This window comes from Pseudophryne corroboree, chromosome 5 (genome assembly GCF_028390025.1).
Source record: "Pseudophryne corroboree isolate aPseCor3 chromosome 5, aPseCor3.hap2, whole genome shotgun sequence".
NCBI classification, from domain to species: domain Eukaryota; kingdom Metazoa; phylum Chordata; class Amphibia; order Anura; family Myobatrachidae; genus Pseudophryne; species Pseudophryne corroboree.
In genome coordinates this window covers 534,493,456-534,504,050 of record NC_086448.1, presented here as the reverse complement: position 1 = coordinate 534,504,050, position 10,595 = coordinate 534,493,456, and the positions used below count along the sequence as shown (strand labels likewise).

At 45.3% G+C, this 10,595-nt stretch overlaps 1 pseudogene; it reads left to right on the top strand.

The window, feature by feature from the left end:
• Nucleotides 1–3,259: 3,259 nt before the first annotated feature.
• On the top strand, nucleotides 3,260–3,378 carry LOC134930151 (5S ribosomal RNA; annotated as a pseudogene).
• Nucleotides 3,379–10,595: the final 7,217 nt, after the last annotated feature.

Sequence of the window (10,595 nt, the reverse complement as noted above, 5' to 3'; positions counted from 1 at the left end):
ATACTAGTACAGTGTCTTGTGCTAATCGTGCTGCTCAGTGTCAGTGCTCAGTAGTATCATCAGTGCTCAGTATCAGGGCTCAGTATCATCAGTGCTCAGTATCACTGCTCGTTGTCTTGTGGTGCTCAGTAATACTACATTACTAACATTACTAATACTATTACAGTGTCTTGTGCTGCATTGTGCTGCTCAGTGTCAGTTCTCAGTAGTATCATCAGTGCTCAGTATCAGTGCTCAGTATCCTCAGTGCTCATTATCACTGCTCATTGTCTTGTGGTGCTCAGTAATACTACATTATTAATACTAGTACAGTGTCTTGTGCTAATCGTGCTGCTCAGTGTCAGTGCTCACTAGTATCATCAGTGCTCAGTATCAGTGCTCAGTATCACTGCTCATTGTCTTGTGGTGCTCAGTAATACTACATTACTAATACTAGTACAGTGTCTTGTGCTAATCGTGCTGCTCAGTATCAGTTCTCAGTAGTATCATCAGTGCTCAGTATCATCAGTGCTCAGTATCACTGCTCATTGTCTTGTGGTGCTCAGTAATACTACATTACTAATACTAGTACAGTGTCTTGTGCTAATCGTGCTGCTCAGTGTCAGTGCTCAGTAGTATCATCAGTGCTCAGTATCAGGGCTCAGTATCATCAGTGCTCAGTATCACTGCTCGTTGTCTTGTGGTGCTCAGTAATACTACATTACTAACATTACTAATACTATTACAGTGTCTTGTGCTGCATTGTGCTGCTCAGTGTCAGTTCTCAGTAGTATCATCAGTGCTCAGTAGTATCATCAGTGCTCAGTATCACTGGTCTGTGCTCAGTGTGTTGTGCTGCATCGTGCTGCTCAGTGTCTGCCATTTGATATAATTCCCGTGATACTGGCTTTTAATTCTAGTGATTTTGTCATTTTCTTCCAGTGACTTGGACCAATAATACCATTGATTAGAACTAATAATTCCTGTGATACTGGCATTTAATTCTAGTGATTTTGTCAATTTCTTCCAGTGGTTTCGACCAATAATACCATTTATTAGAACGAATAATTCCTGTGATACTGGCTTTTAATTCTAGTGATTTTGTCATTTTCTTCCAGTGATTTGGACCACTGATTAGAACAAATAATTCCTGTTATACTGTCTTTTAAGTCTAGTGATTTTGTCAATTTCTTCCAGTGATTTGGACCAATAATACCATTGATTAGAACGAATAATTCCTGTGATACTGGCATTTAATTCTAGTGATTTTGTCAATTTCTTCCAGTGATTTGGACCAATAATACCATTGATTAGAACGAATGATTCCTGTGATACTGGCTTTTAATTCTAGTGATTTTGTCATTTTCTTCCAGTGATTTGGACCAATAATACCACTGATTAGAACAAATAATTCCTGTTATACTGGCTTTTAAGTCAAGTGATTTTGTCATTTTCTTCCAGTGATTTGGACCAATAATACCATTGATTAGAACGAATAATTCCTGTGATACTGGCTTTTAATTCTAGTGATTTTGTAATTTTCTTCCAGTAAATTGGACCAATAATACCATTGATTAGAACGAATAATTCCTGTGATACTGGCTTTTAATTCTAGTGATTTTGTCATTTTCTTCCAGCTATTTGGACCAATAATTCCATTGATTAGAACGAATAATTCCAGTGATATTGCCTTATAATTCATATGATACTGGAGTCTAGTTCTAGATGGGCCAGGTGTTTGTGTCGCTTAGCTTAGCCATCCAGCGACTTTGGGGCACCTCTTTTTTCTTTGCATCATGTGCTGTTTGGGGACTATTTTTTTAATGCCATCCTGTCTGACACTGCAGTGCCACTCCTAGATGGGCCAGGTGTTTGTGCCGCCCACTTGGGTCACTTAGCTTAGTCATCCAGCGACCTCGGTGCAAATTTTAGAACTAAAAATAATATTGTGAGGTGTAAGGTGTTCAGAATAGACTGGAAATTAAAGATGTGCAGCGGGCATTTTTCGTGTTTTGTGTTTTGGTTTTGGATTCGGTTCCGCGGTCGTGTTTTGGATTTGGACGCGTTTTGGCAAAACCAGCCTTTCGGATTTTTGTCGGATTCGGATGCATTTTGGATTCGGGGTTTTAAAAAACAACAACCTCAAAAACAGCTTAAATCATAGAATTTGTGGGTAATTTTGATCTTATAGTATTAATAACTTCAATAACCATAATTTCCACTCATTACCAGTCTATTCTGAATACCTCACACCTCACAATATTATTTTTAGTCCTAAAATTTGCACCGAGGTCGCTGGATGACTAAGCTAAGTGACCCAATTGGGCGGCACAAACATCTGGCCCATCTAGGAGTGGCACTGCAGTGTCAGACAGGATGGCACTTAAAAAAATAGTCCCCAAACAGCATATGATGCAAAGATAAATAAAAAAGCGGTGCAAGATGGAATTGTCCTTGGGCTCTCCCACCCACCCTTATGTTGTATAAACAGGACATGCACACTTTAACAAACCAATCATTTCAGCGACAGGGTCTGCCACACGACTGTGGCTGAAATGACTGGTTGGTTTGGGCCCCCACCAAAAAAGAAGCAATCAATCTCTCCTTGCACAAACTGGCTCTACAGAGGCAAGATGTCCACCTCATCCTCATCGTCCAATTCCTCACCCCTTTCACCGTGTACATTCTCCTCCTCACAGAGTATTAATTCGTCCCCACTGGAATCCACCATCACAGGTCCCTGTGTACTTTCTGGAGGCAATTGCTGGTAAATGTTTCCACGGAGGAATTTATACTTCATTTTGATGAACATCATCTTCTCCACATTTTCTGGAAGTATCCTCCTACGCCGATCGCTGACAAGGTGACCGGCTGCACTAAACACTCTTTCAGAGTACACACTGGAGGGGGGGCAACTTAGGTAAAATAAAGCCAGTTTGTGCAAGGGCCTTCAAATTGCCTCTTTTTCTTGCCAGTATACGTACGGACTGTCTGACATGCCTACAGTGATGCTGTCACTCATATAATCCTCCACCATTCTTTCAGTGGTGACAGAATCATATGCAGTGACAGTAGACAACATGTCAGTAATCGTTGGTAGGTCCTTCAGTCCGGACTAGATGTCAGCACTTGCTCCTCACTGCCCTGCCCTGTAGAAAGCAGATCCACATATTCTTATCTACTTTACTTATTCATTTTTATTTTCAAACTTCTAATTATTTCATACTTTTACTAAATTCCTATATAGGTGCACTCTCATTGGTATGCAGATCGCATAATTCTCTACTATCATTCCACACTGCCAATGACCGATCTCGTCCGATCTTGGAAGCTAAACACTGTTGGGCTGGGTTAGTACCTGGAGAGGAGACTTCCTGCGAATACCTGGTGTTGTAGAGTAGGAATTAATTTCCTTTTCTATGTGAGATGCGACACCAACAGCAGTATCACCACTAAATCCTTTCATTATCTCCCCTCATTTTGTTCATTAATTCCTTTACTGCAGTTCAACGCCCAATCCTTATCAACATATGTGGTATCTGTCATTAACTTAGGTGTCTATTACTGGTGACCACTAATCTTTACTGTATCAACTTAATATAAGTGGTCCTAATTGGACATATCTATAACACTCTTATGACCACTCCTCGGTCCCATTAATATAGAAAATTTGTAATGGTCAGGGGAAATGGGAGTAAGGCAACCAAGTGTCTACAACCTTTCCAATTATTCCCTGGGAAAAATGAGACCAGAACATTTTAACACATTTTTTTCTAATTTCTTTATCTCTTATGGATCATCTAGATGGGTAAATATGTTTTAAACTTGATCATTAAAAGTTATATTTTAAACATTTCCTTACACATATCATAGGAATCTTCCTCCATTGTACAAGAGTGTGCCCACACAAGAGCCTTCTTTCTCATTGTTTGCCCTGCATCAACGCCAGCGGGTGGTTTTGGAAATGTTATCCTTTTCCTGGCAGCTCCAGTGGCGGTAGAAAATGAAGGGGGAGCTGTTGGCGGGTCACGTTCCGCTTGACTTGACAATTTTCTCACCAGCAGGTCTTTGAACATCTGCAGACTTGTGTCTGCCGGAAAGAGAGATACAACGTAGGCTTTAAACCTAGGATCGAGCACGGTGGCCAAAATGTAGTATTCTGATTTCAGCAGATTGACCACCCGCAAATCCTGGTTAAGCGAATGAAGGGCTCCATCCACAAGTCCCACATGCCTAGCGGAATCGCTCTGTTTTAGCTCCTCCTTCAATCTCTCCAGCTGCTTCTGCAATAGCCTGATGAGGGGAATGACCTGACTTAGGCTGGCAGTGTCTGAATTAACTTCACGTGTGGCAAGTTCAAAGGGTTGGAGAACCTTGCACAATGTTGAAATCATTCTCCACTGCGCTTGAGTCAGGTGCATTCCCCCTCCTTTGCCTATATCGTAGGCAGATGTATAGGCTTGAATGGCCTTTTGCTGCTCCTCCATCCTCTGAAGCATATAGAGAGTTGAATTCCACCTCGTTACCACCTCTTGCTTCAGCTGATGGCAGGGCATGTTCAGGAGTGTTTGCTGGTGCTCCAGTCTTCGGCACGTGGTGGCTGAATGCCGAAAGTGGCCAGCAATTCTTCGGGCCACCGACAGCATCTCCTGCACGCCTCTGTCGTTTTTTTTTTATTCTGCACCACCAAATTCATTGTAAGTGCAAAACATGGGACGTGCTGGAATTTGCCCACATGTAATGCACGCACAAAATTGGTGGCGTTGTCCTATGTCACAAATCCCCAGGAGAGTCCAATTGGGGTAAGCCAATCTGCGATGATATTCCTCAGTTTCCGTAAGAGGGTTGTCAGCTGTGTGCCTTTTATGGAAAGCGGTGATACAAAGCGTAGCCTGCCTAGGAACGAGTTGGCGTTTGCGAGATGTTGCTACTGGTGCCGCCGCTGTTGTTGCTGCGGAAGGCAATACATCTACCCAGTGGGCTGTCACAGTCATATAGTATTTAGTCTGCCCTGCTCCTCTTGTCCACATGTCCGTGGTTAAGTGGACAGTGGGTACAACTGCATTTTTTAGGACACTTAGGACACTTTTTCTGACGACTGTGTACATTCTCGGTATCACCTGCCTAGAAAAGTGGAACCTAGATGGGATTTGGTACCGGGGGCACACTACCTCAAGCAATTCTCTAAGTCACTGTGAACTAACAGTGGATTCCGGACGCACGTCTAACACCAACATAGTTGTCAAGCCCTGAGTTATCCGCTTTGCAACAGAATGACTTCTGTGATATTTTATCTTCCTCGCAAAGGACTGTTGGACAGTCATTTGCTTACTGGAAGTAGTACAAGTGGTCTTCCGACTTCCCCTCTGGGATGACGATTGACTCCCAGCAGCAACAACAGCAGCACCAGCAGCAACAGCAGCTGTTGGTGTTCCACTCAAGGATCCATCGGAGGAATCCCAGTTAGGAGAGGACTCGTCCGACTTGCCAGTGACATGGCCTGCAGGACTATTGGCGTTCCTGTCTAAGGAGGAAAATTACATTGAGGGAGTTGGTGGTGTGGTTTGCAGGAGCTTGGCTACAAGAGGAAGAAGGGGTTTAGTTGTCAGTGGACTGCTTCCGCTGTCACCCAAAGTTTTTGAACTTGTCAATGTCTTCTGATGAATGCGGTCCAGGTGACGTAGAAGGGAGGATGTTCCTAGGTGGTTAACGTCCTTACCCCTACTTATTACAGCTTGACAAAGGCAACACACGGCTTGACACCTGTTGTCCGCATTTCTGTTGAAATAATTCCACACCGAAGAGGTTATTTATTTTGTATTTTGACCAGGCATGTCAATGGCCTTATTCATCCTACGGACTACAGGTGTCTCCCCGGGTGCCTGACTTAAGTAAACCACCTCACTATCAGAATCCTCCTCGTCAATTTACTCCTCAGTGCCAGCAACACCCATATCCTCATCCTGGTGTACTTCAACAGTGACATCTTCAATTTGAATATCAGGAACTGGACTGTGGGTGCTCCTTCCAGCACTTGCAGGTGGCGTGCAAATGGTGGAAGGAGCCACCTCTTCCCATCCAGTGTTGGGAAGGTCAGGCATCGCAACCGACACAATTGGACTCTCCTTGGGAATTTGTGATTTAGATGCACAGTTCTTTGCTGTGCTTTTGCCAGCTTAACTCTTTTCATTTTTCTAGCGGGAGGATGAGTGCTTCCATTGTCATGTGAAGCTGAACCACTAGTCATGAGGAACATAGGAGAGGGCCTGAGCCGTTCCTTCCCACTACGTGTTGTAAATGGCATATTGGCAAGTTTACGCTTCTCCTCAGATGATTTTAATTTAGATTTTTGGGTCATTTTACTGAACTTTAGTTTTTTGGATTTTACATGCTCTCTACTAGAACATTGGGCATCGGCCTTGGCAGACGACGTTGATGGCATTTCATCATCTCTGCCATGACTAGTGGCAGCAGCTTCAGCACTAGGTGGAAGTTGATCTTGATCTTTCCCTATTTTACTCTCCACATTTTTGTTCTCCATTTTTTAATGTGTGGAATTATATGCCAGTAATATATCTGGAATTAGACGGCAGTAATGTCTGGAATTAGATACCACTAGATAGATACCAGATACCACTGTGACTGGAATGATGATGACCTATGCACAGTGACAGGACACTACCACAGCACCCTACAGCAGCAAGATGCAGCACAAGACACTGTACTAGTATTTGTAATGTAGTATTACTGAGCACCACAAGACACTGAGCACTGATACTGAGCACTGATGATACTGATCATTGATACTGAGCACTGATGATACTGAGCACTGATACTGAGCAATGATGATACTGAGCACTGATGATACTGAGCACTGATACTGAGCACTGATGGTACTGAGCACTGATGCTGAGCACTGATTATACCGAGCACTGATACTGAGCATTGTTGATACTGAGCACTGATGATACTGAGCACTGATACTGAGCACTGATACTGAGCACTGATGATACTGAGCACTGATGATACTGAGCACTGATGATACTGAGCACTGATACTGAGCACTGATGATACTGAGTACTAATGATACTGAGCACTGATACTGAGCACTGATGATAATGAGCACTGATGATACTATGGAGAACTGACACTGAGCAGCACGATGATACTGAGCACTGATACTGAGCACTGATGATACTGAGCACTAATACTGAGCACTGATGGTACTGAGCACTGATGCAGAGCACTGATGATACTGAGCACTGATGCTGAGCACTGATGATACTGAGCACTGATACTGAGCACTGATGATACTGAGCACTGATACTGAGCACTGATGGTACTGAGCACTGATGATACTGAGCACTGATGATACTGAGTACTGATGATACTGAGCACTGATACTGAGCACTGATGATACTGAGCACTGATGATACTATGGAGAACTGACACTGAGTAGCACAAGACACTGTACTAGTATTACTGAGCAGCACAAAAGCACTCTGGAATTGTCACTCCCCAGATACCACTGTGACTGGAGTGATGATGAACGATACACAGTCACAGGACACTACTACCACAGCACCCTGCAGCAGCAAGATGCAGGACAAGAGAGACACTGTACTAGTATTACTGAGCAGCAATAAGCACTGATACTGAGCACTGATATTGAGATTTGCCACTGAGAGAACGTAGCCACGTCCTCTCTGTACCCTCTACAGTGCACGAGTGAAAATGGCGGTGACGCGCAGCGGGATGATGACGGTTTTGCTTCGTTCAGATTTTCCGAGTCAGGCGGGAACAACCGAGCCTGCCTCGGACCCGTGTAAAACACGTGGAGTTCGAGGGGGGGGTTCGGTTCTCGGAGAACCGAACCCGCTCATCTCTACTGGAAATGAGTGGAAATTATTGTTATTGAGGTTAATAATACTATAGGATCTAAATTACCCCCAAATTCTATGATTTTAGCTGTTTTTGAGGTTTTTAAAAAAATCACCCGAATCCAAAACGCATCCGAATCCAAAACCCGAAAGGGTGGTTTTGCCAAAGCACGTCCGAATCCAAAACACGACCGCGGACCCCAATCCAAAACCAAAGCACAAAACATGAAAAACGCCCGCTGAACATCTCTAATTAATGCACATAAAAAATTTAACCATTTATTTTTCTGCATCTTCTTTATGCTAAGGACGAATTAAGTTTAGTTTTATAAACAATGCATATATGTAATATACGGAACAGCAATATCCTTTAACATATGTCCTTATAAGGCGCCCATAATTTTATTGCGATTGACATAAACACTTCTTTAAGCTAGCTTATCACTAAAATAACGACACACTAAAATAACGACACGGACACGGTTAGCTGTAGTTAAAGGTCAGACGATATTTATTGATCGCTGACCTGTTTTTTAAACTATAATTGTAATTGAATTGATTTTATATTGGAGGATGGCAAAGGAAAGTCGCTACCAGACACCAGCTCCAGTCATTTAGATTGAAACACAAAAACTGAGGAGGGGACTAAACCACAACACCGCCTCCTCCCTGCATAACCCGCATTGTGCAGGACTCACCACTCTTTTCTCTGGCAAACGTTCGGTTCCCGCAGGGGAACGTCTAAATGTCCAACCGCAAGGTAAGGACACACCTGCCGTCCTTCTAAAGAGGGTGCCCCACAATGACCACTTATGCCCATCTGACCGCTGGTTGGTAGCGACTTCCCGCCACAAAGGTTTAACAAACTGCCCCGCCATCCAAACCAATAAAAACCAGGAAAACAAGATCGCTAACGGAAAGGACCAAAACCCCATTTAAGAAAACCCGAAAACTCCAGCCGGAGAAGACGAACCCCAACCTCCATGTAGAACTGCCGCTGACGCAGTACGAGCAGGGGATGCCGGACAACTACTCTACCTAAAAGCCGTAACAACGAAACAGCCGAATTACCATCTGGCGGGCTCTCTCCACATCTGAGAAAAGCACCGCCCCCCCCCCCCCCCCCCCCCCAATGAAAAAACGCTGTAGTAGTTGACCACCCAAAACGGATCTCCGGCCAGTGACAACGTGGCCCCTGAAATCAGCCTTAATGAACAAATTGAGGTAGATGCTGTCGACGCGACCCCTATCAGCGCCGCCCACAACGCAGGACAATACCGCCAGGACGACCCCAACTACGCTCACGGTGGCAAAGGAGCTGTACAACTACCCCTCAGTATCCCTTCACCACGTACACCCAACCAACCAAACACCCTGACCAAAACATCAGCTGTCCCACGCGCCAAGGAATGCCCTTCCGCCCAAAAATTGTAAGAGTGGCCAACCAGCCACTCCTGTTCAAACCATCGACGGCTGCAAAAGAAAAACACCCTAACATCATCACACTGACATACATCACATAGGAAAACCAAGTGACAGAGAACAGATTTAACCCAAGTGAAGGAGAAAACTCAAAAAAACTCCCGTGGACCTTTGAGGAGCCAATTGTAATTAGGCCCCCTCGGAGGAAAATTTAAAAATTCACTTCACACCCTCGATTCCTGAACGCTACCCGTTCAAAAACCGGCGGGTAAACAAGTTTTTGGGTTAGCGCAACAGGCGCAACTAAACATTATCCACATGCAGAAGGACTTACAAGCATACCTCCACGGACCACCTCCTAAATAGCTGCCGTGGAGGACCCTGTGGCTGCCGCACGGCAGCCACCCCCATCCGCAAGGAATAGGACCTAAAAAGTATACCTCCAACGGACCACCTCCTGAATAGCCGCCGTGGAGGACCCTGTGGCTGCCGCATGGTAGCCACCCCCATCCGCAAGGAATAGGACCTAAGAAGAATACCTCCAACGCCCCAGCTCCTGAAACGGCTGCCGTGGAGGACCCTACGGCCGCCGCCTGGCAGCCTCCCCGATCCGCAAGGAACAGGACCTAAAAAGTAAACCTCCAACGGCCCTCTCCTGAATAGCCGCCGTGGCGGACCCAGTGGCTGCCGCATGGTCAGCCGCCCCCATCCGCAAGGAAAAGGACCTAAGAAGTATATCTCCAATGGCCCAGCTCCGGAATAGCTGCTGTGGAGGACCCGTGGCTGCCGCATGGCAGCCTCCCCAATCCGCAAGGAACAGAACTTATAAAAAAAAAAATATATATATATATATACCGCCAACGGCCCAGCTCCTGAACAGCAGCCGTGGAGGACCCAGTGGCTGCCGCATGGTCAGCTGCCCCAATCCGCAAGGAATAGGACCTAAGAAGTATATCTCCAACGGCCCAGCTCCGGAATAGCTGCTGTGGAGGACCCCATGGCTGCCGCACGGCAGCCTTTTTTACATGGCAGCCACCCCACTCCGCAAGGAATAGGACCTAAAAAGTATACCTCCAACGGCCCAGCCCCTGAACAGCTGCGGTGTAGGACCCTGTGGCCGCCGCATGGTAGCCGCCCTAATCCGCAAGGAATAGGACCCAAGAAGTATACCTCCAACGGCCCAACTCCTGAACAGCTGCCGTGGAGGACCCCGTGTCCGCAGCGTGGTAGCCTCCCCAATCCGCAAGGAATGGGTACCGAAACCTGCACACTGCAAACCCAATAAACAAAAAAAATAAGAATTTACTCACCGGT